Genomic DNA, 24,058 nt, shown 5'->3' on the forward strand with positions numbered 1-24,058 from the left:
GTGCATTGGGTTCTTCCGTCCTAAGTGCAGGACCCTGCACTTATCCTTATTGAACCTCATCAGATTTCTTTTGGCCCAATCCTCCAATTTGTCTAGGTCCCTCTGTATCCTATCCCTGCCCTCCAGCGTATCTACCACTCCTCCCAGTTTAGTATCATCCACAAATTTGCTGAGAGTGCAATCCACACCATCCTCCAGATCATTTATGAAGATATTGAACAAAACCGGCCCCAGGACCGACCCCTGGGGCACTCCACTTGACACCGGCTGCCAACTAGACATGGAGCCATTGATCACTACCCGTTGAGCCCGACAATCTAGCCAACTTTCTACCCACCTTATAGTGCATTCATCCAGCCCATACTTCTTTAACTTGCTGACAAGAATACTGTGGGAGATCATGTCAAAAGCTTTGCTAAAGTCAAGAAACAATACATCCACTGCTTTCCCTTCATCCACAGAACCAGTAATCTCATCATAGAAGGCAATTAGATTAGTCAGGCATGACCTTCCCTTGGTGAATCCATGCTGACTGTTCCTGATCACTTTCCTCTCATGTAAGTGCTTCAGGATTGATTCTTTGAGGACCTGCTCCATGATTTTTCCGGGGACTGAGGTGAGTAAGACATGATCTCCCTTTACAGAAACCATGTTGACTTTTGCGCAACAATTTATGTTCTTCTATGTGTCTGACAATTTTATTCTTTACTATTGTTTCAACTAATTTGCCCGGTACTGACATTAGACTTACCAGTCTGTAATTGCCAGGATCACCTCTAGAGCCCTTCTTAAATATTGGCATTACATTAGCTATCTTCCAGTCATTGGGTACAGTAGCTGATTTAAAGGACAGGTTACAAACCATAGTTAATTGTTCAGCAATTTCACATTTGAGTTCTTTCAGAACTCTTGGGTGAATGCCATCTGGTCCCGGTGACTTGTTACTGTTAAGTTTCTCAATTAATTCCAAAACCGCCTCTAGTGACACTTCAATCTGTGACAATTTCTCAGATTTGTCACCTACAAAAGACTGCTCAAGTTAGGGAATCTCCCTAACATCCTCAGCTGTGAAGACTGAAGCAAAGAATTCATTTAGTTTCTCTGCGATGACTTTATAGTCTTTAAGTGCTCCTTTTGTATCTCGATCGGCCAGGGTTCCCACTGGATGTTTAGCAGGCTTCCTGCTTCTGATGTACTTAAAAAAAACATTTTGTTATTACCTTTTGAGTTTTTGGCTAACTGTTCTTCAAACTCCTTTTTGGCTTTTCTTATTACATTTTTACGTTTAATTTGGCAGTGTTTATGCTCATTTCTATTTACCTCACTAAGATTTGATTTCCACTTTTTAAAAGATGCCTTGTTTTCTCTCACTGCTTCTTTTACATGGTTGTTAAGGCACAGTGTCTCTTTTTTAGTTCTTTTAGTGTGTTTTTTAATTTGGGGTATATGTTTAAGTTGAACCTTTATTATGGTGTCTTTGAAAATTGTCCATGGAGCTTGCAGGGATTTCACTGTAGTCACTGGTTTGAGAGTAGCAGCCATGTTAATCTGTATCCGCAAAAAGAAAAGGAGTACTTGTGGCACCTTAGAGACTAACTAATCTGAGCATAAGCTTTCAGTGAGCTATGGCTTACTTCATCGGATGCCTGTAGTGGAAAATACAGTGGGGAGATTTTATACACACAGAGAACATGAAACAATGGGTGTTACCAGTTTGGCCAATGTACATGGCAGAGGGGCATTGCTGGCACATGATGGCATATATCACATTGGTAGATGTGCAGGTGAATGAGCCTCTGATAGTGTGGCTGATGTTATTAGGCCCTACGATTGTGTCCCCTGAATAGATATGTGGAGACAGTTGGCAACGGGCTTTGTTGCAAGGATAGGTTCCTGGGTTAGTGTTTTTGTTGTGTGGTGTGTGGTTGCTGGTGAGTATTTCCTTTAGGTTGGGGGCTGTCTGTAAGCAAAGACTGGCCTGTCTCCCAAGATTTGTGAGAGTGATGGGTCGTCCTCCAGGATAGGTTGTAGATCCTTGATGATGCATTGGAGAGGTTTTAGTTGGGGGCTGAAGGTGATGGCTAGTGGCGTTCTGTTATTTTCTTTGTTGGGCCTGAACTTCTGGGTACTCTTCTGGCTCTGTCAATCTGTCAATCATAGTGCCTACTCACATCAGCCACGCTATCAGAGGCTCGTTCACCTGCACATCTACCAATGTGATATATGCCATCAAGTGCCAGCAATGCCCCTCTGCCATCTACATTGGTCATACTGGACAGTCTCTATGTAAAAGAATAAATGGACACAAATCAGACATCAAGAATTATAACATTCAAAAACCAGTCGGAGAACACTTCAGTCTCTTTGGTCACTCGATTACAGACCTAAAAGTGGCAATTCTTCAACAAAAAAACTTCAGAAACAGACTCCAATGAGAGACTGCTGAATTGGAGTTAATTTGCAAACTGGATACAATTAACTTAGGCTTGAATAAAGACTGGGAGTGGATGGGTCATTACACAAATAAAACTATTTCCCCACGTTTATTCCTCCCTACCCTCACTGTTCCTCAGACATTCTTGTCAACTGCTGGAAATGGCCAACTTTGATAATCACTATAAAAGGTTCCTCCCATACGCCGAACCCGCTCTCCTGCTGGTAATAGCTCACCTTACCTGACCAATCTTGTTATAGTGTGTATGGTAACACCCATTGTTTCATGTTCTCTGTGTGTATAAAATCTCCCCACTGTATTTTCCACTACATGCATCTGATGAAGTGAGCTGTAGCTCATGAAAGCTTATGCTCAAATAAAGTGGTTAGTCTCTAAGGTGCCACAAGTACTCCTTTTCTTTTTACTGTAGTCACTGTACCTTTTAATTTCTGTTTAACTAACCTCCTCATTTTTGCATAGTTCCCCTTTCTGAAATTAAATGCTACAGTATTGGGCTGTTGAGGTGTTTCTTCCCACCACAGGAAATTTGAATGTGGATTTAAACTACAGCATAGCAGATTTAGATTAAATCTCAGGCAAAACTTCCTAAGTATAGGAACAATAGGGCAATGGAACAGACTGCCTAGGGAGATTGTGGAAGCTTCTTCTCTGGAGGTTTTCAAAAGGATGCTGGATAGCCATCTTTCTTGGTTGGTTTAGACACAACACATCCTGCATCTTGGCAGGGGGTCAGACTAGGTGACCCTTGTGGTCCCTTCGAACCCTATGGTTCTGTGATTCTCTGTAGAGAAGCGCTATTATTCCCATTTTACAAATGGGGAAATGAGGCACAGAGAGGCTAAGGGCCAGCTTTTTAATTGTACTTGGGCACCTAAAGAAGCAGAGAACTGCTTAAGTAACTAACTGCCATAGTTTCCAATGGGAGTTAGATGCCTAGGTGCTTTTGAAAATCCCATTAGCTGTCTATCTGCATCTTTAGGCACTTTAAAAATCTAGCCCTGAATAACTTGCCCAAGGTCTCAGAGCAGAATATTGAATTCCAGTCTCCAGTGTCCTGGGCTAGGACCCTAATCACTCAGTTATCTTTTTCTGCCCAGAATATCATATCCAGTTGACACTGGGTGGGAGGGGGGAGTTATTCATATTGGAATTTAGTTGTGATTTTAGGGTTCACACCTCTACTCTTGCAAAAAGTGCCGTGGGATTTTTAATGACAAAACCTCAATTTCACAACACGCTTGAAAGCCTGCACCTCCACCTAGCACCATGCTGACCATGGGATCAACATGGGCGGTGAGTTCTATGGGCCCGTGGTGCTAAGGGACTAGGAATATTCCTGGCCTGGGGCCAGGCTCCAGCAATGTTTGAGGCCGAGTCTCTCCCTCGGGCCCGCCTTCCGCCCCCTGCGCATCCCCTGGGCCATTTAAAACAGCCCGGGGCCCCCACACACCACTGGCAGCGCAGTGGAGCTGAGTGGCTTCCTCCCTGCTCGCTCCATGTGGCTGCTGGCCCCTCCCTGCAGCCCCAGGGCGGGGTGAGTCGGGTCCATGTCCACCTGCGCTGCTCCCACCCCGAGTGCCCCTTGGGCTAATAGGAAGCTGCAGTGGAAGTGCCTGGGGGTAGCAGCACATGGAGGCCCCCTGGCCTGCCCTACCTAGGAGCCTTAGGTAAGCACCGCACCTCCCTACCCCCTCCCCCTTCCTACACACCCCCTCCTGCCCCTGCACTCCTCACCCCCTCCTGTACCCCTGCCCCAGCCCAGAGACTGCACCCAGCACCCAAACCCAAGGGGGGGAGGGATAGCTCAGTAGTTTGAGCATTGGCCTGCTAAACCCAGGGTTGTGAGTTTAATCCTTGAGGGGGCCATTTAGGGATCTGGGGCAAAAATTGGGGATTGGTCCTGCTTTGAGTAGGGGGTTGGACTAGATGACCTCCTGAGGTCCCTTCCAATCCTGATATTCTATGAATCTATGAACTCCATCCCAGAGCCTGCACCCCCACCCCCTCCTGCCACCAAACTCCCTCCCAGAGCCTGCACCCTTCAACCCTTCCTCCTGCACTCCTTCCCCAGCCCAGAGCCTGCACCCCTCATCCCCTCCTGCACCCCCAGCCCAGAACCTGCACCCAGCACCCAAACTCCTTTCTAGAGCCTGCACCCCCACCCCCTTCCCACACACCCCCGACTGCCCCCAAACTCCCTCCCAGAGCCTGCACCCCAGCCCTCTACATTCCCTCCCAGAGCCTGCACCCAACCTCCCTCTCAGAGCCTGAACCCCTCACCCCCTCCTACACCTCCACCCCTTTAGGCCTACACACAATCTCCATTCCAGAGCCTGCACCCAATCTCCATTCCAGAGCCTGCACCCCCTCCCTCTGCACTGTCTCCCGTCCCCAAACTCCCTCCCAGAGCCTGCACCCCTGCCCCCAGCCCAGAGCCTGCACCCAAACTCAGTCCCAGAGGCTGCACCCCTCCCACATCCTGCACCAGCCCGGAGCCTGCACCCAGCACCCAAATTCTGTCCCAGAGCCTGGACCCCAACCCCTTCCCACAACCACCTCCTGTCCCCAAACTCCCTCCCAGAGCCTGCACCCCAGACCCCCTCCCTCACCCAAACACCCTCCCAGAGCCCAAACTCCCTCCCAGAGCCTGGACCCCAATTCCCTGCCCCAGCTCAGGGCCTGCACCCCAGACCTCCTCCCTCCACCCAAACTCCCTCCCTGAGCCTTAGGCAGGTGGGGGCGGAATTTGGAGGGGGCGGGGTGGGCTCTGGGCGTTCTGGGCACCACCAACATTTCTACAGACCCGCCGCCCCTGGGGGTCAGTAGTGATATGCAGAGGACAATTGACTAGGGTCATCCTGCTCCCCGCAGCGCACCAGTCCTGAGCCCTACACTGGGCATTAGGATCAGTACTGACTCAGCGGGTTTAGCACCCACAGCTGAGTCCCAATACTACTTCCTGTGGCAGGCCTGAGTTTTCCCTTGGAGGTTTCCGATCCAAGTACCAGCCCTGACTAGCTTATAAAATCTGACGCACTCACAACTTGAAGTGTTATGGCTGCAGGCCTGTCTACTGCGGCCTGCATTGGAAACATTGTCTGAAAGTAGATCTAAGACCCTAGAGGGTTTTTGAAGCCATTACCAGAGGCAGGGCCGAGATTAAAGTAACTAATAAAAAAAAGTGGCACTAGTGGGTAGAGAGAGATGATACACAGAGCGTGAGGTAACATTAAAGCTGTATGAAGAGCAGGGACAATGAGGGAAATGGGAGTCCATTTGTGCCAAGAGTTTTAACAGGCTGGGCGCCACTTTCCATTTCTAGACATTTCACTGTCTGCCTCCTGCTCCTCCCGCCTGGAATCCTCAAAGACCAGCAGAGTTCTTAATTAAGTGTCAAAGAATTGATTAGCCAGAGCTCCTGCAATGCAATCCCATTGATGAAACCATTTTGTCAGGCCAGCCAATGTAATTAGACCAAACAAGATGTGAAATCTTCAGAGTTTTGGGCTACAGTCCAGTAATTAAATAATTCGTAATGAAAAAGAGAGAGAGAGGCAGCTGGAGGAGGGGGAGCAGCAAAGAAAGTTGAAAAAATGGAGGAGGAAAGTTTGCAAAAACCTCTTTTATCTCTTGCTTTTCCATCTTGTGGGAGCTGAAGGGTTTGTGGAAAGCCTCTTAACATCTGTGCAGAGGAAGTCTCGGTGAGCTGTCAGCACTTGGTCATTCCTCTCGAGACATGATAACTCTCAAAACTCATCTAACTGCCGAGTCTGATTTATATGGCGCTAAACATGCTACTGCCATTGGGATGTGTATTATTACCAAGGTTGGGCTGCTTGTTGCTGAGGTGCTGCTGGGGTGTGTGAAGGATATAGGATCGGATCATATTTTTAATAATAAATAGCACTTGTCTAGCACTCCTCCACTGCAGATCTCCAAGCATTTCACAAATGGGGGTCAGTATGACCATCCCCATTTTACAGATGTAGAAACGGAGGTGTAGAGTTGTGAAGTGCCTTTCCCCATATCTCACTGTGTGTTAGGAGCATAGTTGGGAATAGAATCAGGTCTACTACCTACTAGCCCAGTGCTCAAGCCCGTAGGTTACACTTGCCATACTTAAGGGAAAAGGCATTGTCTCTCTCTGTGTGGGAATGCAGTATAACTGTTAGAGTATGGATTGGTAGTCAGGATTCCTGGGTTCTCAGCTCTGCTATGGTCTCACATTGTCATCCTGGGGGACATATCGCTTAACTCCTCTATCCCTCAGTTTATTTATCTGCAAAATGGGTTCAATGATCTAGTTTATAGGCCCATAGTTTATAAAAATTGAGAGAGAGAAAATATGGGGGGTCGGAAGAGAAGAGACTCTAGAGTCATATTCCAACACCTAGAGAAAGACAGACTGCAAACTGACTCCAGTAAGACTGTTAACCATAGAGAGAGATCATACCGCAAGACTGTGGCAGAGCTGGGCATAAAACCTAGAAGTCCTTAGCCTGTTTGCTACTCTAACCACTTGATGACAGATGCTTCTCTAAACATTTCCCGTAGCCAGGCTTTGAGCTAGCATTCATTTTGGGGTGTTTTTTTCTTTATTTAGTTGCGGCTATTTTTCAGAGAGAACTGGGCGGGGGGAGGGGAACACTCCACTTTAATAATAGAAGAAAAAGACTCCCTTGTCCTATGGAGAGGGAGAGAGAAAAGCCGCAAAAGGAAGAGAATCTGAAAGAGAATCTGGTTGTTGGCTGAAAATCACATTCCAAGGATATGAGCCATGTCATGCAAGCTGATCTCCCTGGGCGGTGATTACCAGACGATAGTTCCACTCCCTGACGCTATTATGGAGACCTGTTGTTGGGAGCAGACAATGTGGGCTCTGCTCGACCTCTCTGTCTTTCCTGTATCATTGCTACTGTCTTTGGGAGGGGAGATGGGGGTTGGGGGGAGGAATGCTGGAAGGAAATGAAGCTGACAGTGTCGGAGGCTGAGCAGAAGTTCTGGCTGAGTTACAGATGGTAATAAATTAGAATAAATCCCTGCGTGCTGCTCTGACAGCAAAGCCCTAGCACTCCCAGAGATAAGAAACTGCCAAACTCTGCTCTAGCCCCTCTGGGCCCCAAGGAACAGGAAATGTCCTGTTGTCTACGGGTTGGGTTGTGACTGGCCCTGTGCAAGGAAGAGGAGAGCGGGAAAAAGGAGCCAGACTTAGGCAGGGGCCAGCCACAGTCAGGCTGAGGAGTGAAGTCCCTGAGCTATGCTAGTGCCACCAGTGCCCCAAAGGGTGCAGGGAAAAGCAACATAACGGCAGAGCCATGCCTCCCCCTGCCCTCTCCTAAGCTCAGTTGTGTAGGAGGGAGCCCCCACTTGATGAATGACACTGATTCATCACGTGGTACCATGGCATCACCATGCAACAGCATGTTGTCATAGCATCACAATGGCATGTGACCCTGTCACACCCCTCTTTCCCCCAATTTCATGCTGTACCAGTACAATGTTGTGTGATGCATTAAAATATGATGGCTTTGAAATACCCTAAAAGAACAAGGTTCAGGGCCCTTTTTGTAGCCATCAAAGTGAGTTTGCAGCACACTTGAGTGCTCCTGTGATATCAGGGTGCATTCAGATACATTGGGATGCTTGTCAACCCTCTGCCTGGCTCTTTGTCATCTGCAAGAGTATCATAGGCTTTCTAACGATCTTTGTCACCTGTCTTAGCTGTTGCCATTCAAGAAAGAGATCTTGGAGTCACCCTGGATAGTTCTTTGAAAACTTCAGTTTGATGCGCAGCAGCAGTCAAAAAGCCTAACACAATGTTAGGGACTATTAGGAAAGGGGTACAAACTCAGACAGAAAATATTATAATACCGCTATGTAAATCCATGGAGCACCCACACTTTGACTACTGTATCCATTTCTGAGAGCCCCATCTTGAAAAGAATATAGTGGCATGGGAAAAGATTCAGAGAAGGGCAACAAAGATGATTAAGGGTAAGGAATGGTTTCCGTACGAGGAGAGACTAAAAAGGTGTGGGACAGCCTTAAAAGAGACAATTGAGACGGGGAATATGATAGAGTTCTATAAAATCTTGAATGGGATGGAGAAAGTGAATAAAGAAGTGTTATTTACCTTGTCTCAGAAAACAAAAACCACGGTTCACCTGATGCAATTAATAGGCAGCAGGTTTAATACAAACTAGAGGAAGTACTTTTTCACACAATGCTAAATTAACCTGTGAAACTCATTGCCATGGGTTGTTGTGATGGTCAAAAGTATAACTGGGTTCAGAAAAGAACTAGATAAAGTTCCTGGAGGATAGGTCCATCAATGGCTATTAGCCAAGATCGGTGGGATGCAACCCCATGCTTGGGGTGACCGTAAACCTCTGACTGCCAGAAGACAGCTGGATCACTCCAAAATTGTCCTGTTCTGTACATTCTCCCTGAAGCTGTCACTGCCCACTGTCGGAGACGGGATACTGGGCTAGATCCTAGATGGACCATTGGTCTGACTCAGATGTCAGCTCCGATATTCTGCACTAGGTGGAATTTAGTCTCTATTAATTGAACTGTGAGAGCCACTGATGAACGTGACTGTGATCTACAGCTGCTGTCCTAGTATCCATATCGCCTTTCTTCTCTATCTTTGTGAGCCCATGTAAATATTGTACAGTGTGTGTGTCAAGAGATGTTTATTTCCCTCCATTTAGGTTGGTGAAGTGAATAGATCAAATGCTTGAAGTCATTAAAAACAAGTTAATCAGGGACACCACTGACATAAGGGCATTCGGGAGGGGCAGCCCAGGATTTTTGGCAGCATCGATTCGACTGCTAGGCGGCAGTTAATGACTTTAAGCGTTTGATCCATACCTTTAACTGGCCTAAACGGAGCCGGATGAGCTTGGAACACACACTGGATGAGATGGGCTATGGTGTTGCTTTTGCAGTGAGCTGAGGCCCAGGGATTCATTTCACTTGCAACCAGTGCTGTCTGGATTTTTAGGAGGTGAAAGAAGAAAGCAGACAGCCACTACAAACTGAGTGCTACTACTGCTCTGCATAGGGATCATACTGTAGGTTCTCAATGACATTTTCATTACTTCTGGCTTTCATTTGGGCGGTGGGAGCAATCTTTCTTTTTTTCTTTTTGGCATTTTCATTCCCAATTCCACGTGAGACTATTGCACTAACTACGAACATGGAAATTGTGGAGTGGGGAAGGGGGAAGCTAACCAATGTTTTTTCAACCATCAGAAAGGTTCAGTTTAAGTTTTGGGTTAAGATTCAGGGAATCCTTCTTGTTTATAATGTATTGTGTGCTTGCAACTGCCCTCTGTTGGCTGGAGTCAGAACTTCTTAACTGTGGGTTGTAGCTCTGATTCTCAAATAGAGATTGTCCATTGGCTCAAGTGTGAGGCGACAATGTTTCTGGTCATTATTTACTTGCCCTTTGTATTGCAGTCACAACTAGAAGCCCCAGCTAGAATCTGTGCCTTGTGGTGCTGGGTGTTATACACACACACAACATAATACAGTCCAGATCCCAAAGAGCTTACAATTTCAGTCCCATTCCTGTTGCTGTCATAAAGTTCCAAATAGCCACAATGTGCAGTGGAATGTCAACTTGGAGGTTTGAGGCTGTCATGGATTTGTTGTTATTTTACCAGACCCTTTTGGCCATCTTAGGGTTAGGGAACTTGTTCCCATGCTCTTCCTCTGGAGCTGGGATTCCTGTGAGTGAAATGAGCTAGCCTATGTGAGAGGATGAAGCTCACAGTGACTGACTGCTCCGATTGACTAAGGAAAGGAGTTGATAGGCTTTGCTGGCAGGCCAGAAGGATGGTGGATGCACCTTGGGGCATCAGATGGAGGGGATGTAATGTGGGTATCCTCAAGGAGTGGAGAAGGGAAAGACATTGAGGGATAGATTTTTAAAGGTTTTTAAGCATCTAACTCCCACGAGGAGTTAAAAAATCAGCCCCTTAGATGTTTGGAAACAAAATTCATCTCCTTGGCTTGAGCGTGGATTTGGATGATTTCGGAGATGATTGATTTTGGTGGATAAATCTTCACAGGTTCGCATCACCAGCTACATGCTACAGAGCTGGGACTATGAAAACAGGTGCAAATGTGAGAGAGAAAACAAGTTCATACAGCCCACACGCTGGATCTGTTTAACTATATGGGAACGATTAATAAAGTACATTGGGGAAAAGACAATTATTTTCTACACTAAGCAGACTTGATAGGAGGCCCACAATGCCATTTTAACCGAGTTGCTTTCTTAACATAACCACACTCTGCATTGTTTAAAACAACAAGGGGGGTTGGGGCGGAAGGAGGTCATTTTCCCAGTCCAGACAAAGTCTTTTGTCAGCTTTTACAGTAAAGATGGGCCAGAATCAAAACCTCAAGGCCAGACCACCTCCAGACTTCGGGAGTGTTCAGATCCAGCTTGGGTCAAACTCTGGTTTCCACAAACAAACCCCTTTTTTCAAACTGTGTACCCAATTTGCCACTGGAAACTCCCTGAGCAACATGCTGCAGTTTGAAGGCCAAATCTCCCAGCCCTAAGTCCCTAAGATTTGCATGTCAAGGTGGTTTGAACTCCAGTCTAATTGTGCAGAGGTAGGAAGTGCGGGGAGCAGAGAGCTGTGGTGTTCTTTGTTCTTAGCTTCCAGACTTTTGGGATATGGATGTGAAGTGTCTGCCTCATTTAGCTGATGTTCTCGCTGAAGGTACGTTCACTGTGTGTGTGGATAGCTATGAAATTGACTGTCCTCCTTTTGCATTCACTGTCACTGCCAAGACTGGTAATTAATCAAGACTGTGCCATGCTCGGCTCTTTTATTTCCCCTTCCCCTTTTCTGGAGTGAGTAATGAAGAATGATATCTTCACTTCTTCACCCCTACGTCTCCTCACCAGCTGAACGCTCAAGCTGGTCCCTTTGACAAGGAGCCTGCACCAGGGAGAAATCGCCACGGATGACAAATGTGGCCTTGGGTTTTGGCAAGTGTGAGGCTGGCTTTGTGACACTTCTCCATTTGCCACCATCAATCTTCTCCTATCGGGGTGGGGGTGGGGGTGGGGAGCTTTTGTCCTGTCGTTGCTGTTTGTTTCTTCTTATGCACCATGTCCTACCTACACACAGACTGGCAGGCGGCTGCAGTCGCAGAAGGCAGTAGGAAAGAGAGACTTTTAAACAATGGTGCAAGGTCTGGCAACGATGGTTAATAAGGGTCAGTGCTGTGGGTATAAAATGGCTATTAAAAGGGAAAAGAAAAGTTTGAAAAATGAATCCAGGTAAATTTGAGTGTAGTTATCTCCCCCTGCCCTGTCTCTTTTCCTGTACGGTAATGTTAAAAGAATCTTGAAGGTTAAAATCATCTAACAATCCAAGGGCTGCTACAGAAGCAAAGAAGATGTTATTTTTCTTTTGCTCAGAGAGTCAAATTTATGTCAGAGGGCAGGGCAGGAGGGTAATTTTGACAACATTTTGCCGATCTCTCGCAGTTTGTCTGAGGATTTCAAAGCACTTATAGCCATTGAGAATTAATCCTCAATGTCCCTCTGTGATGTAAGTCAGTATCATTAGCCTTTTTTTAATACATAGCATAGAGGCATAGAGAGGTGAATAGACTTGTCCCAGCTCACACAATGTGTCAGTGGCAAAGCTGGGATTACCCTGGGAAACAATTTTTATTTTTTGGTTAGAAAATCACTTAAATGTTTTAAAAATATAAAACAACCCCCCCACACACACACACATTTGATGATGAATGGTAGTTCTGAGAAAATAGTGTGATGAACCGGTATTTGAGATGGAATCAGGACTTCTCATCTGCACGTCACAGACCATGTACTGCTAATACCTAATGAAGATTCTTCTTTAACTCACATGGTAGGGCGCCTGTACTTTTGGAGCATCTCTGTTGAAGTTCTGTGTGGCCATAATGCGCATTATAGTGAGCACTATAAAGTCCTTGATGGCCATGTTTTTGTTGGAGACAAATGAATTACTTCCAGAGCATTTTTTACACCATTCATAGCTGCTAATTGCAGAGAATAACTCTTTGAGATCAAAGACCCATGCAGAGTCAGGCACTTTACTGCACTGTACTGCAGCGTACAATCCAGTTGGGAGGCTCCACAGAAGTTGTCATGGGACGTCAAGGGGACACCTATGATTTATTGGACATCTCAGCAGCCACCACAGGGCACTGATGTCCTATCCAGTATTCTGTGGGAGGGAATTCCTTCCTATCCCTGATTCCAGTGGTCAGTTTAATACACAAGACTCACTGTTAACAAATAGCCACAACCCCCCAGCACACAAACTGCATCTTTAACTGTTGCTGTTGAATAATAACCTTGATTTCCCCATGAATCCTAGTTTGCTGGAGAAAATATCCCATAGATCACTTCTTATTGCCTTGAAATTACAAAACGACCATAAAACAGCCCCAAAAATGTAGCCAAAATATAGGCAGTAAGGGATTCAACTACATCTACTTAAGCCCCTCTTCTTTCTTAACATTTTCATCTACTATTGTTACAAGCAACATCTATGATCTCTAAAACTGAGGAAGATAAAAGCAGCATCACCAGCTCCTGTGATTTACCCTGAATCTCTCAGTATTTGATGTTCTGCTTAAAGCCCTAGGTCCTGGAGTCATGTCATTACATGAGAATCTCACAATCTTTCTTTCTTTTGTTTTTAAAATAAGCTTTTAGTCTTCCTGCTTACGCAGAAAAGCTGGAAAGTGTGACCCACTAAACACCCAAAAACTAGAAGAAAAATGAAAAGACCCTCAAATTCTTATGTTTAAAGATCTTGTAATTTTCAAGCTAATCTTGTGATTGTTTCGGTGGGGCCTCACACATGATTTCTGAATTTTTGGGGCTTGCAATACTGTTAGAGGGGGAAATATTTTCTCCTGCTTGTTTACCATGTACATAGCATTTTACAGCACTTTGTGAATAGTCATTTTCATTTTTTCCCCTTTGTGGTCAGTCAGTTATTTTCTCCTGCTGGTTTGGGTCCCTTCCAGCAGAAACAGAGAAGAGACAAACATTTTTAAAAAATAGGAGAATGTAGTTGTAAAGCCACAAAAATTGGTAGAGGAATGCAGGGACAGGCACTCTATCTGAAACTACTTATAACTCCTAAAACATCCACTTGATTTAGTAGATTCATAGACTTTAAAGGACCATTAGATCAGTAGTCTGACCTCTTAACACAGGCCATAGAATTTCACCCAGTTACCTCGGTATTGAGCCTAATAACTAAAACACAGGTATGAATAAAGCGTATCTTTGAGAAAGGCATCCAGTCGTCTCTTGAAGACATCGACATGGAGAATCCACCACGTTTCTGTGAAGCCTGTTGCAATGGTTAATCACTTTCACTGTTTAATATGTGTGCTTTATTTCTAATTTGAATTAGTCTGGTTTTAGCTTCCAGCCATTAGTTAGGCATTTCTCTGATAGATTAAAGAGTCCATTTGTTCCCAATGTTTTTGCCCTGTGAAGGTACTTACTTACACAATGTAATCAAGTCACCAAATTGACTGTGTCCCTTTAAAATGTGATATGTCTTTGTGTCCTTCACACACCCATACAGGGCTTCTGCTTGTAATAGGGTTACCACCTTTAAAATACAAAAAAAAGTCCTCCCTCCCACAAGGCAAGCCCACCGCTACCCCAACCACAAGGCAACTCTGCAACCCCCACCTCCCCACAGCCACTTATGGTATCTAGAGAGAGAACACAGATTAGACTCGTAACATCATTTTCTTACTCAAACTGTAGAAGGGGAAACACTGCAGCATCTTTAGTTGGACACAGAACTTTTAATATTAGAAACCTAGTGTATTGTGATAGTGATGCACATTTTTGGACCCATGTTAAAAAAAAATACCCAGAAGATTAAATTATTTTTCTGGCAACTTCATAAAAAACCTGGCCAGGCTGGTCATATACTGGCCAGGTGGTAACCCTACCCTGTAAGGATAGGTATCCAGTTACCAATATGATAGCGACCATACAAATGAGATGCTGTAGTGTTAATTGGGGAGTGACTATACCGATACTTGTGTTAAGCCTCTGAGCTTGCCCAGTGTAATGATGAGATGTTTCGAGAAAGCTGAGAAGACTCCAGCTGAGCTACTGATCATAAGAAGTGCTGGGTCTTGTCTCCTGACAAACCTCGCCTCCAAGCACTTGATGATCATTACAAAAAACCTCACAAAAATGGTTTCTTGCTCCCATATGTGCTGTGTTATGAACTCCATGAATTCTGTTGCATGTATATTTAGAAGCTATTTGACAAGATGTAAAATAGACTTAAAACATTCTGAAATTGGCTGCTTCCCTCCGGTCTATTTCTTTAAACATATGGCATGATACAGTAAATACACCTAAGTATGTGCCAGGACATACTGTCTGTGTGTGTGTCTGTGTGTGCATGCACGTGACACACACACAATGAGGGACAATCTGTCATTTTTCTGTGTGCGCTTGAAAGCACATTTTGTTTTTCCCGTCTCCCTAGGGAATTAGATAGCGGTGCGTGGATTTGTATGAACAAACTAAATATGTACAACATGACTAACAGGTGACTAACCGGGGTAAGATAACCCTTTAAAATCAAGAAGAGAGAAGAATTGTTTAGCGTGAGCCATATAGCCAAAGGAGGTGTAACTAGGAAAAACAGAAACTGAGCAAAGGACACTTCAGTCTGAAGCTGAATTTCAGAGGAAAATCTCCTAACAGTGTGAACCATGGGTGGAGGAATACCACCTCTGTTCCCCAGGGAAGTGGTGGAAGTCCCATTGCTTGAGTTATATGGAACTGGATAATGCACTACTAGACAATGTCTCCCGGTAATGCTTGTTCAATAGCATTCATTGCCAGTGTGTGTGTCTACCATGCTGGAGGGATCCCTCTCGCCTCTGCCAGGGAATAGCCTAGACAAAAGAGCTCTTTTCTCTCGCTAATTTCTCCAGGTTGTCAGTGATACTGGGTTGTAGTTACATGGAGGGAGCCTGCCTTGCAGGGAGGGCAGTGTTGCCACTAGGTGATTTCAAATGTGTCTGCATGGTGAAGTGAGAGAGGAGAATAAATGGTACAGATCTGTTCTACATCTCTTTCCCTCCTGCTCCTGACCTACAGGAGCGATATCCTCTGTCTGCCTGGAGCACTAGACATGAGACAGGGAAGTAGTGGAGAATCTTTTGGGATAGTCAATTAATGCAAAACGGAGTCTGTGTGCAAGCTTGACAAGTCATTACTGGATGGCATACTCCCTTTGGGGGCTTTCTTCTGTCCTTGGTTTGTGATCATTTCTTTTCCATACAGTCTGTCTGTTCAGTGATTTACAAAATGTAGGAAAGGAGGAGGTGACATTGTTTATCATCCTCTGTGGCACATAAACTTCAATGGATTCTAGTAGCGATGGGCTAGTTAGCACATCAGTCTGTCCAGCTATCCATATTTGCCCACATTTTCAGTAAAAGAGGCCAAAGATCTCCTTGTACTTGCACAACTGCCTTTACACACTGAGTGGCCAGGTTAGCGTGCACAGTCCCGGCAACCTCATGTGAATATTAACCATTGGGTTATAAAAGATGCCAACATTTGCTCTTGGCCTGATCTGATCTTTGATTCTTATGGTGATAGACACCTCAGAAATAGATAATGGGTTCGGTAGCCCCAGACTTTTGACCAACAGTGCCCTTTCCTTTTCCTCCGTGTATTCAAACCTGGGTTTTGTTAGTCAGAACAAGAATCTCTGTCTGAGGTAGCTCAGATCTGGCCTGATTCAGTAAGATTATTACCAGAGATGCTTAATTGCTCTGTGTCTCAGTTTACCCTTGTTGATTATTATATATTTGTATTTCAGTAACATATACAGGCTCCAGCCTTATTGTGCTGGACACTGAGCAAGCATCTAACAAAAAGAGATGGTCCCTGTCCTGAGGAACTTACATTCTAAGTATGATATGAAAGTGACAACAAACAGTCTGGGGAGAGAGAGCACAAAATAACAAGGAGATAATTCTGATCAGTGTGATAAGCAAGGGTCACAACACACCAGCTGCCTGTAAAACAATGGTAATAATACTTCACACAGGCTTAACTAGCTAGTACTTGGAAAGTGCTTTGAGATCCTCCAATAAGATCCTCCCATAAGAAAAGGGAAAAGTCATGTTTTGTTTCCAGTGCTCAGATACTACAGTGATGAAGGCAGTATAAGAACCTGTTCCACATTAACAGTTCCAAGGATGGCAGTAATTATGTGATCAGCTGCACTATTTTGGGATCATTACTGTCAAATACTAGAGTATGTTTACCAGGGGATGCAGGAGTGGCATTTCTTCTGGACAGGGGTCATGAACTAAGGTGCAGCCCAAGGCAGCCATGGGAAAGGACTCTTGTTCCCTGTCACTCCCCTGGACCCATCCCATACTGTTGCAATATTCTGCAGCAATGGCCTCAAACTCTACATCTTCGTGTCATGCTCCTGCTGTGCTTGGGGTGGTTATGGAAGAATACAGTCACAGTGTCATGATTACTGTTTAATAAGGGCACCACCACTCTTCTCCTAGAAGTGATGGGAGGTTCTTGGCAGTGATGAGCTGCCAAAATCTTAACAACGGGTTCCCTCCTCACCCCACAAGGGGGTTGTTGCCCACCCCTGCCCCAACCCCGAACCTCCCCCGCGTTCCTTGATGCCCCCCCAGGACCCCTGCCCCATCCACCCCCCCCCTCCCCTGTCCCCTGACTGCCCCCAGAACTGGGCAGGAGGGTCTCGTGGGCCACCGTAGTGGGTGCCCACCCCTAAGAGCCAGAGGCACCTGCCGGGGGGCGAGATGGGGAGTCCCGGAGGTGCTTACCTGGTGCAGCTCCCAGGAAGCATCTTGCAGGTCCGTCTGGCTCCTAGGGGCAGGGGAGCGTAGCCGGTGGGAAGCAGGGGGAACGGCCGCTCCCCCACTGATTGCATCAAAAGTGGCGCCTTAGGCGCCGACTCCATGGGTGCTCCTGGGCTGGAGCACCCACGGGGAAAATTTGGTGGGACCAGAGCATCCACTGGCAGCTCCCCGCCCCACGCCCGGCCCCAGATCACCTCCGCTTCTGCTCTGCCTCCTCCGCTGAACGCACCGCCCCGCTCTGCTTCTCCGGTCCCTCCCCTGGCTTCCCGCGAATCAGCTGTTCGGCGGGAAGCAGGGGAGGGCTGAGAAGCAGGCGGCGGCTTCCCGCTCAGGCCGAGGTGAGCTGGGGTGGGGAGCAGTTCCCCTGCGCGCCCCGGTTTACCTGCTGCAGCGCGGGCAGCCCTCCTTGCACCCCGTCCCGCGCCCCAGATCACCTCCTCCTCCCTGGGCCTGAGCAGGAAGCTGCAGCCTGCTTCTCAGCTGCCCCAGCTTCCCGCGCGAACAGCTGATTCGTGGGAAGCCTGGGGGGGTGGAGAAGCAGAGCGGGGCGGGGCGGCGCATTCAGGGGAGGAGGCAGAGGTGGAGCAGAGGTGAGCTGGGGGTAGGGCGGGGAGCTGCCGGTGGGTGCTCTGCACCCACCAAATTTTCCCCTTGGGTGCTCCAGGGCTGGAGCACCCATGGAGTTGGTGCCTAAGGCGCCACTTTTGGCTGATTAAATTTAGAAGCCCTTTTAGAACCGGTTGTCCCTCACGGAACAACTGGTTCTAAAAGGGCTTCTAAATTTAACAACAGGTTCTAGCGAACTGGTGCGAACCGGCTCCAGCTCACCATGGGTTCTTGGGAAGAGCCTGTCCCTGGTCACTAAAGATGTCAGACAGAAGGTGGCTCCTTACAACAGTAGTTGCTGGGACTTTCACTTTCAGGTGATAGATTTTTCTAGGTCGCAGTTGCAGTGTGGAAACATTTGGAGATAAAAAGTCCCCTTCTCAATAGGAGAAAAGAGAATGTTTTTGGGTGGGGGGAATTGTGACCAGGGGGACTAGGTCCAGAGGGTCCTGCTGGAAGCCTTGTGACCCTGCCTCACTCTGCCCCAGAAAAGAACTGAGGAGAAGTCCTCCAAGTGGCTACAAGGGAAGCATCCAGTCAAAGGGGCTGCTGGAGTGGCCAGTCAGGGCCAGGAGGGCCGTATAAAAAGGAGCAACAGGGACAGAGCAGTCAGTTACTGTTGGGAGCTGAAAGAGAGAGGACTGGGTTCCTGGTTGGCTGGAAGAGTAGCAAGATCACAGACAACTCAGTGCACGCAAGACTGAGCCCATAGGCAAGTCCTGGGGAGCTAAGATGGAGCTCCTGACTGGCTGCTGGGCTGAGCAAGGACTGAGCCAAGAGCCTAGGCAGACCCAGCGAGGGTACCGTGATGGGCCCAGCTTGTCTGGTTAAAGACTGAGCCCAGGGAGAGATACTGAAAAGAACACGCCAACTGATAGTATCGCGATGGGCTCCTGTTGGACTGGTATAGAAGGCAGTGTATTCAGAGAAGAAGTCTTGGTGGTACAGCCCCATATCAGGGCTGTGAGAAGGTAGAGACTATATACCCTGGAAGGGGTTTGCTTGCTCCATGTAAAGACAGTGCATGTGTCTTGGTCAGAGAGCTGAGTCACTGAAGACCTGCCGCAAGGGTGGGTGCCGCCTTGTTCCAAACTAAGAAACAGCAGGCTTACACCCGACCAGAAAGGGGCACTCACACGAGGTTACGGGAATACTGATTGCTTTAAATTTGCTACTGTGTAGATTTACTGCATCCGTTTTTTCCCCCAAATAAAATGATACAAACCAGTAAATGAACAGTGGATTGCAAAGCACTACAGTGAGATGCCAATATGCCCTATCAAACCAGAAGGTGTCATTTCAATTGCATTTACAGTTCAGAGCCGTTCACCGCCTGCTCTGATAGGTACATAGCGGAGTTCTTTCCCTCTCTGGGTGGTTTACATGACAATAGTTATACAAGAAAGTAGGGGATGAGGATGGAGAAGTGGGAGCGAGTAGAAATGAATACCTTTAAAATGCCATGACATGAACAGTTTGTCCAGAGAGAGAGAGAGCCCAGTCCTGCTCTCTTTACTTCTGAGTAAGGACTGTAGAATCTGACACATTCTATGCAAGTGTCATGGGTTGTTAATAATGCCTGGCAGATACATAGCACTTTTCATCTGAAGAACTCTCAGCACTTTAAAGTATTATTGGCTGTCATAAATATAAAGGGAAGGGTAAACACCTTTAAAATCCCTCCTGGCCAGAGGAAAAACCCTTTCACCTGTAAAGGGTTAAGAAGCTAGGATAACCTCGCTGGCACCTGACCACAATGACCAATGAGGAGACAAGATACTTTCAAAGCTGGAGGGGGGGAGAAACAAAGGGTCTGGGTCTATCTGTGTGATGCTTTTGCCGGGGACAGAACAGGAATGGTGTCTTAGAACTTAGTAAGTAATCTAGCTAGATATGCATTAGATTCTGTTTGTTTAAATGGCTGAGAAAATAAGCTGTGCTGAATGGAATGGATATTCCTGTCTTTGTGTCTTTTTGTAACTTAAGGTTTTGCCTAGAGGGATTCTCTGTGTTTTGAATCTGATTGCCCTGTAAGGTATTTACCATCCTGATTTTACAGAGGTGATTCTTTTTACTTTTTCTTCAATTAAAATTCTTCTTTTAAGAAACTGATTGTTTTTTTTCATTGTTCTTAAGATCCAAGGGTTTGGGTCTGTGTTCACCTATGCAAATTGGTGAGGATTTTTATCAAGCCTTCCCCAGCAAGGGGGGTGTAAGGTTTTGGTGAGGATTTTGGGGGGGAAAGACGTTTCCAAACAAACTCTTTCCCAATAATAAATACCGGTTAGACGTTTGGTGGTGGCAGCAAAAGTCCAAGGGGAAAAGGTAAAATAGTTCGTACCTTGGGGAAGTTTTAACCTAAGCTGGTAAAAGTAAGCTTAGGAGGTTTTCATGCAGGTCCCCACATCTGTACCCTAGAGTTCAGAGTGGGGAACGAACCTTGACACTGGCCCTTTTTACAAATTGGGACACTGAGGCACAGAGAGGTTAAATAACTTGCCCAGGATCACCCAGCAAATCAGTGGCAGATTCAGGAATAGAACCCAGGAGACCTGGCACACACTATCCCTGTTCTAACCTCTGGACCACACTACTGCTATTGGGCACACAACAATATTCAGGCTGTTCTCTCCAAGTTTGCAATTCCAGCAGCGTTAGTGTCTACAAGATTTGTAATGGGTGTGAAACATGAATGTTAAGGGACCAGGTAATTTTCTTTTATTTGAAAATTGTATCATCTGTTCTCTGCATCTTCACCTACACCCACCTGCTTCTACTGATGTAAAACTGCTTTGAAGGTTGACCTTCTGCTGGGCTACAGAGTGGGAATAATTATTCAGTCATTAGTAATGGGGAATTCTGATACAGATATTTGATTTGAACAGTCAGAAAAACAATCAAAGATCCTCCTGCAAAGGGCACAGATTACCGCTTGGGGTTAAATTGTGGTCTTCACACACTAGCCTTTCCCATTCTTTTCTCCTCCCACCATTGTGTCTGATAACTGCCTAAAGGACAAACTCTCTTGTGTGACCTTTTTCTCCTTTGTTTTATTGCCAGAGACATAGCAAAGTGATTTATATCTTCCTGCTGTGTGCAGAAGGCTATAGACTCCGCCACTGGTACTGAGCTCCTGGCCCCTGACTGCATAAAGTTATGGATCATGGGCCTTGTATTTATCCATTTCCATGGATGTCAAAGGACAAGTGGTTGCCTAGATGAAAGGAAGACAGAGAAAAAACAAGGGCAGCTTTGGAAAGCTCTGATTCCTGCTCTGTACAGAGACTGAGGCCTCCATGCCTTCCTCACTCAGCCGTGTTGCTTTAGGCACTGAGCCTCTCAATCATGCTGATGTATCTCCATTGACTTCAGTGGAGTGACTCCTGATTTACACCAGTGTGAGAGGAGAGGCAAGCCTAGTGGCTTCCCACCTGCCTGCTTCATGCTGTTGGAAGGGCTAAAGCTGGAGTTCTGAACTGCAGTGTCCTTTAGACTTTTAGAGAGGTATCACCAACTCATTTCCTTATATCTATCCATTGTGAACAGTTTACCCACCTCCATTGCTGATGTTAACATCCTCCTCCTGGAGTTTTTCTGGTTTGAATGTTCTCTGATGGGTTTTTGTCCTTTCCAGTGGTTCCTACCCAATCATTGTGTGTTGGTGTAATTCATGTAAATCCATGCCATCAGGCAACTATGCGATTACAGTACAATGTGATTTATTTTTGTATTGTGCCCTTAATACGGTGTGTCACAAAACACTTCAATCACTTCAAGAGAAAAGGAAGGTCTTAGGGTGACATATACAGAGGGGAAGCAACTCAAAGGCTTGGAGACAGGATCAAATTCAATGTAAAGCATCTAACATAAGTGGAAGAAAGAGCTACATCTATGGATGATAGAATCAGTCTGTTTTTAATTATTCTTGTATTGCTGTAAGAATATAAACCTGTATGAATAGATCTAACAAAATGCAACTAGAGTGTTCTTTTCCTTTTTTTGAACAAAGACATATTCAAGGAGGCACATAAAGAAACAAGCAGGAGAGAAAATGGAAGAAATAAAAGCAACAGATAAAAAAGGAGTAATAGAGAGGGAAGCTGATGAACTAGGTTTCTCTTAGGTGAGCATTCCAAGTTACACAGGCACAGGGTACTACAAGAGGAAAACTGAGGGCAAAATGGACACAGATAAATAATGAGGAAAGGAAGAGGAGAAGAGAAGATCCTTCTTCTGTCTATTAAGTACAAAACAGTATTAGTCTATCTTCACAATATCTATAGAGACAGTATTTTGGGAAAAAACCCTCCCGCTTCTGGAGGAACAAGGATAATTTCATGAATATCACCAAAAGATCATTTAAACAGCTCCTTAATATAGCTGGTATAAAAGAATTCAGACACAGATTATTGCATGTAGCTCAAAGCAAAAAGGATCAATGAGGTCTGAGATGGGTAGTATGCTTCTGTAACACTGCCTTCCACTGGGTGGAATCAGAATTGACCTACTGTGTGTCATAGACCTATTCTTTAATTCTCAGATAGCTGAAGTGGTTGGGGTCTTTCAGGGCAAGAGGCTCTGAGCTCTGTCACACTCCCTCTCAGAAGATGTGGTGCTCTATGGCAAGCTGAAATCACCCTTTGTTATTGCTTTCTCTGTATATTATAGGAAACAATTTGCTAAGAGGAATGAGTGAAAATTGAGGAATTAGTGAAAAGAGCAAATGTTAAGCAAATATAGAGAATATTATCAGAAAATGAATTTTTAACTCATCGTATTTGCACTAGAAATCTGATTCTAAGTTTTACAGTTATTCAACCAGAAGATATAGTCTGAGGTGTTTGCCCAGCTCTCTAATTAATCATAATAAGAATGCTACTTCGTCCCTATGGAGCTATTGTCATCTGGGGGCCTCAAAACATTTTATAAATGAGGGCTTGATTAGCCCCATTTCACAGAGGGGGAAATTGAGTCACAGAGAAGGTTGTCCAAGGCTTCACAACAAGCAAGGGTTGGAGTTGGGAACAGAACCCATGTTTCAAATCCCAATACTGTGATTTAACCAATAGAACACTCTGCTTTCCTCACTGTCATGCATTACCTCTTAACCCGTGCCGTGCCAAAGTCAAGAATCAGAGAGTAAACATTCAGAAACAGGTTTAAGAGTGGTAGCCGTGTTAGTCTGTATCAGCAAAAAGAACAAGGAGTACTTGTGGCACCTTAGAGACTAACAAATATATTTGGGCATAAGCTAATGAAGTGGGTTTCAGCCCATGAAAGCTTATTCAGAAACAGGCATCTCTGTTTGTGAGGCTACCTGAGGTGAAGTCTTGTTCTGCAGTTAGTGTCACCTCAGCAAGTGAGTACAGAAAGTGAAAGAAAGAGAAGCCCTCCAAATGGCAGTTTTTATCTCTGCAGACTTCTGTTTCCAGTTCCATGAGCACGGGGTACAAGGGCAGTCCGAAAATGATGCAGAGAGCAGCAGATTCAGTGTGTGGATTTGATATAGGGTTTGCACTCCTAAATGTCTGTCCTGAGTGGCAAGCCTGTTGCAACATGATACCACAATATTGTGTGAGCATCATCACAACACAATGCAGTGTTGTGATGTAGTGATGTAGGGGATCTAAGCTTACAGGATACAGAATAGTCTCTTCAAAATTGTAACTATCCACAAATGATAATTAATAGATAATGACTTTAAAAAATCTCCAAACCTCTTAAATCTCCAAAATAAAGGATGGAATGTTTGTGAGGACATAATTTCCTATGAAATTTCCGACACTTCTTGTCCTCGATGGAAAGTACGTGTAGAACAACCTTTCTTGCGGTGTCTTGGCACTTCTGCTTCTGGTGCTGGCCAAAATATAGAACAACAAAGAAAGGGAGGTAAATGTCATGTGAGCATTTCAGAAGTTCCAAAACATTCTAAAACTAGTTGAAGATTTGATGGTGGTATTAAGTTTTCTAAATTGATTCTCCCATCCTTAATCACAAACTATAGACAGGAGGAAATTAACCCTAACAGGTCATAGTATGGAACAATTTGGGGTCACCTAT

At 45.5% G+C, this 24,058-nt stretch overlaps 1 protein-coding gene across 1 annotated transcript in view; it reads left to right on the forward strand.

Moving 5' to 3' along the window:
* NRXN3 (neurexin 3) overlaps nt 1–24,058 on the forward strand; it is a 1,403,073-nt gene that overhangs the window by 856,936 nt on the left and 522,079 nt on the right. The gene's annotated exons all lie outside the window — the stretch shown is intronic.

The sequence above is a fragment of the Lepidochelys olivacea genome (assembly GCF_965140295.1).
Source record: "Lepidochelys olivacea isolate rLepOli2 genome assembly, chromosome: 6".
NCBI classification, from domain to species: domain Eukaryota; kingdom Metazoa; phylum Chordata; order Testudines; family Cheloniidae; genus Lepidochelys; species Lepidochelys olivacea.